The sequence below is a fragment of the Sinocyclocheilus grahami genome, unplaced genomic scaffold, assembly GCF_001515645.1.
Source record: "Sinocyclocheilus grahami isolate Dianchi unplaced genomic scaffold, SAMN03320097.WGS_v1.1 scaffold5783.1, whole genome shotgun sequence".
Classification (NCBI taxonomy): domain Eukaryota; kingdom Metazoa; phylum Chordata; class Actinopteri; order Cypriniformes; family Cyprinidae; genus Sinocyclocheilus; species Sinocyclocheilus grahami.
In genome coordinates this window covers 3,634-8,014 of record NW_015510376.1, presented here as the reverse complement: position 1 = coordinate 8,014, position 4,381 = coordinate 3,634, and the positions used below count along the sequence as shown (strand labels likewise).

Here is a 4,381-nt window from a genome sequence, read left to right as displayed (position 1 = left end):
ACCTACAATAATGTACAGTATTTGAAATATAATGTGTTTTTTGAACATTAAAGCATGTCAACATATTCTGTTACACCAAATACACAAAATAATGATCTTTAAAAAAGCATCATATGACCCCTTTAAGGCAAGTAATTTCACTCGGTGGCCATCTTTGAAAAGCCTCTCGGGCATGCAAGTGCAGCTTGGGGTGTGGTGTCATGATTGTTCATGAGCCTTCAGTCTTTGAATGGGGAAACATCAAATTCTCCAAAACTGTTCGCCAAGCTTATGATTACATTTCATATTGACTCCAATGAAATCTGACAACATCTGTCTCAGTTTCTTTTGTTCTTTTGCTCAAATAGCATTAAAAAAAGCTTATTATTCAGGATAGACCAGCCAGTGCGCATGCGCTGTCATGTCTCAGAGTCTCAGAACGCTGAATGTTTCTATAGCAACCGGGACTTCCACCGGCAGTTGCAGTGACGAGAGGACTTTACAGATTAGCTGTTGGCTCTTTTACTCAAAAGGGGGAGCTTCGTTCAATAGAGCGGCTATATTGAGCATTGCATTTTTCCCTCATTCAAAACTATACAGTGACACGTCTTGGCTATTCTATAGTCTTTGTTACCTACAAACTGCAGCCAGACACAAATGGCGATCAAAATGATTTGGCTTCACTTTTCAGGTTGTGTGTGGTACACTTAGACCACAAACTATTGGTGCTTCTCAAACAGAAGGCTGCATCCTATCAAATGTCGCTGAAGGCCGTCTCAATCGGAAGAATTCTTGGAAGGCAGCCATCAATTTGCATCCTTCATTTAGCTGAATTTGAAGGATGCATGGGATGTATCTTTGCGACCTTCAATCACCCACAAACCTTTGTATACATCCCAATTCACGAAAATAAACTGACGGAAAACGAGTCAGTACTGAGCTTGTCTGAATTTATTATGAAATGTAAGACAATAGTAATGTTTTCAGACATGAAAGCATAGATGTTATCTTTTGTTTTGGTGTAAATTACTCACTTAACACTAAACTGCCAATAATGTAAGCCACTGGAGACGGTTGTGATTCATTGTATTGCATTAATAGAAAACCAAATAATATAAAGACTTTATTATTTTTTTCAAAATTCTGTTTTATTAGTATTTTTGTGCTGTGATGATGAAGGCGGGAACATATGCGACGTATCCATGCGCACTTACTAGACCATCTCATTCTAGCGTTTAATGCAGAGGAGGACTCTAGCCTAGAAGCCTCTGAAGGATGCAGACTTCTGTTTGAGAAGCACCCTATATTTAACACCGTGTCCTAACCTGCCGCGATGGTCACAGACTCCGATTGTTTTTTTTAGGTGGATTATGAGGAGGGTCTGGTCTCGTTTTATGACGTGGGCTCCAGCTCTCATATCTACTCTTTCACTGGTCAGACTTTCACTGACAAACTCTATCCATATTTTATCCCAGGCCTTAATGATGAAGGTAAAAACTCAAACCCACTGATTATCTCACCAGTCAGTTCAAATTAACAATTACATTCCCCCAAAATATGAAACATGAAATCTAAAAGATTATCTATATGATGATTTATGTTGCTATATTTGAGTATGGAATAAACACAATTAAATACAACTTTCATTTTCTAAAATGGAAGCTAATTTCTTTTAAATACTGACTTTTTTAATCTTGATAAGCAGACTCCAATTTGTTATGAGTCTACATATTTCTACTCTACAAATTTTGTTTCCCATTATGCCTAACTTAATATTTTATCCTCATCCTCAGCTTTATTTGCAACTTTTCGAATATGTCCTGATAAACTTTTACATACTATGATATGATTCAATATAAAATAGTGAAAATCTACGTAATAGGCTACATTGTCTACAATTTATACGAGTTCTTTCATCATCATAAACTACACAGTGCAGAAAAGATGCAAGTAAGAGAGTCATTTTGCAGTGTAGACAGCTTCAGTGATTATAACGGGTGTTTTTGCAAAAGTGCATAACTCACTTTGCTTGCTTTATATAATTTATTCACAGTCTGAATAACCGTTTTGTTTTTTATGCTACTGAAATAACCAATGTGAAGTCTTGATTATCTGAACCATAAAAAAGCAATGAACTAATTCATAAATGGTTCTTAGTTTCTTTTGTCTGTAGCCAGTGTATGACATGCTTTTTCCCTACAAAACCTTTTCTATTCAACATTAATAATTATTATTACAATATCAAGAGCAGTAATAAACAATAATGATTTTGTCATGATATTGCAGCTCCACCCTCTAATGAGTTGCTGTTTTGAAGTTGTTGGTGACAATTTTTGTGTAAATACGTGCACTTCAGCAGCATTAAACAGTCTGTGTAAATAAATGCCATGTCAGATTCTGTTCCAGCTTTGCAGTTCAAAGACGGCTTTTGTTGACAGTACATGTGTGTTCTACGTGTTAACACTGAATTGCATGTAAAATATTGCGGTTCTTGGTTTATATTAGAATAACTACAGCATTTGAATAAAGACAAAGTAAATTGTACAACAAATATTGCTTGTAAACTAAATTGCTTACCAAATACACACTGGAGAATGATTTAAGTTCATGAACATCTACTCACATAAAATTTATTATAGATAGACATGATAAAATATGAAGGATCTTTGTTGTTGATTTGCATCAGTTTTATATGAAAGTGCTGAATTATTATTATTTAGTGTTCATGAGCCTTCAGTCTAGTTAACATTATTTTAAGAGAACAGAGAGCATTAGAAGGCTTTACAATGAAAGTTCTCTTTCTTACGCTGGTTTGAGCACAATATGAGTGAATCTGTGCACCTGAGTGAGCTGACGGCAGTCCATCGATGCCAGGAGCTTCTGAGAGCCGGAGACGGTAGAAACAAACTTCTCCATCAGTGTAACCATCACAAGCTTCTCCACATCACTGACAGACAGAACGAGAACATAAACTTACTGGAAGATTTTCACTCTAAATACAGTTTTCATATTTAATGTAGTACAGTTCACAAATCTAAAGCACATTACCACGAAATTAAAAAGCTCTTAAACACTCAAAGTCTTACATATTCATGATGTTTCTGACGCTCTCCATTCCCAATCCCTCTGGAACGTGATCTTGACTGTCAGCTCATCATCAAGTGATTTTTGACAAATGTAGCTACTAATTCAGACATTTTTGGGCACAATAAGAAGTCTGTGATGGGACTGTTTAAAGGATTAGTTCACTTCCAGAATGAAAATTTCCTGATCATTTATTTACTCACCCCCATGCCATCCAAGATGTTCATATCTTTCTGTCTTCAGTCGCAAAGAAAAGGAGAAAAGGTTTTTGAGGAAAACATTGCAGGATTTTTGTTCGTTCAAAAAGTTGCGTTCGATCCTTGCTGGCTGTGCTGATTTCTACTGATTTTCTAGCGGGTCTAGTGTCTCGCATCGCAAGCTCAATGACACAGGTGGAGATTCTCTCCGGCAAATCATTAGGCTTGTTTGAGATGCGCCTCGCCTCACCTGAAATATAGGCAAGAGTAGGCGGCTGCAGTGAAGGGAGAAGTGAAATAAGCACAGTCAAGACGGACAGCTCTGACCTCTCGAAGTAGAACAGATACCAACGAAATCAAAGGCAGATATTGTGTTATTCTCACTCACATGCTGTGTTGCTAATAAACATGATATGATTTCAGTTCTGTTGCTTTTATACGAAAATAAATATGATGGACAAGACACTCAATGTGCTTGCTATTTAATTCCATACGAAAGGTGAATTTATCATCCATTTTTATTTTAATACAAACATGTATTTTAGATTTTTATAGAAATATGACAACAATCACATATCTCACACAGAGATCTGGCATAGTGTTTGGGAACATTCATGCATAATTGAAATACATAAATCACATGGAACCAGATAAAACATTTTTTTTTTTATTAAGTACAAAATCTGAATACAAACCCGATTCCAAAAAAGTTGGGACACTGTACAAATTGTGAATAAAAACAGAATGCAATGATGTGGAAGTTTCAAATTTCAATATTTTATTCAGAATACAACATAGATGACATATCAAATGTTTAAACTGAGAAAATGTATCATTTTAAGGGAAGAATAAGTTGATTTTAAATTTCATGGCATCAACACATCTCAAAAAAGTTGGGACAAGGCCATGTTTACCACTGTGTGGCATCCCCTCTTCTTTTTATAACAGTCTGCAAACGTCTGGGGACTGAGGAGACAAGTTGCTCAAGTTTAGGAATAGGAATGCTGTCCCATTCTTGTCTAATACAGGCTTCTAGTTGCTCAACTGTCTTAGGTCTTCTTTGTCGCATCTTCCTCTTTATGATGCGCCAAATGTTTTCTATGGGTGAAAGATCTGGACTG

At 36.2% G+C, this 4,381-nt stretch overlaps 1 pseudogene; it reads left to right on the top strand.

Moving 5' to 3' along the window:
• LOC107577340 (E3 ubiquitin/ISG15 ligase TRIM25-like) overlaps positions 1-1,524 on the top strand; it is a 5,774-nt pseudogene extending 4,250 nt beyond the window's left edge.
• The last annotated feature ends 2,857 nt before the right edge of the window (positions 1,525-4,381 follow it).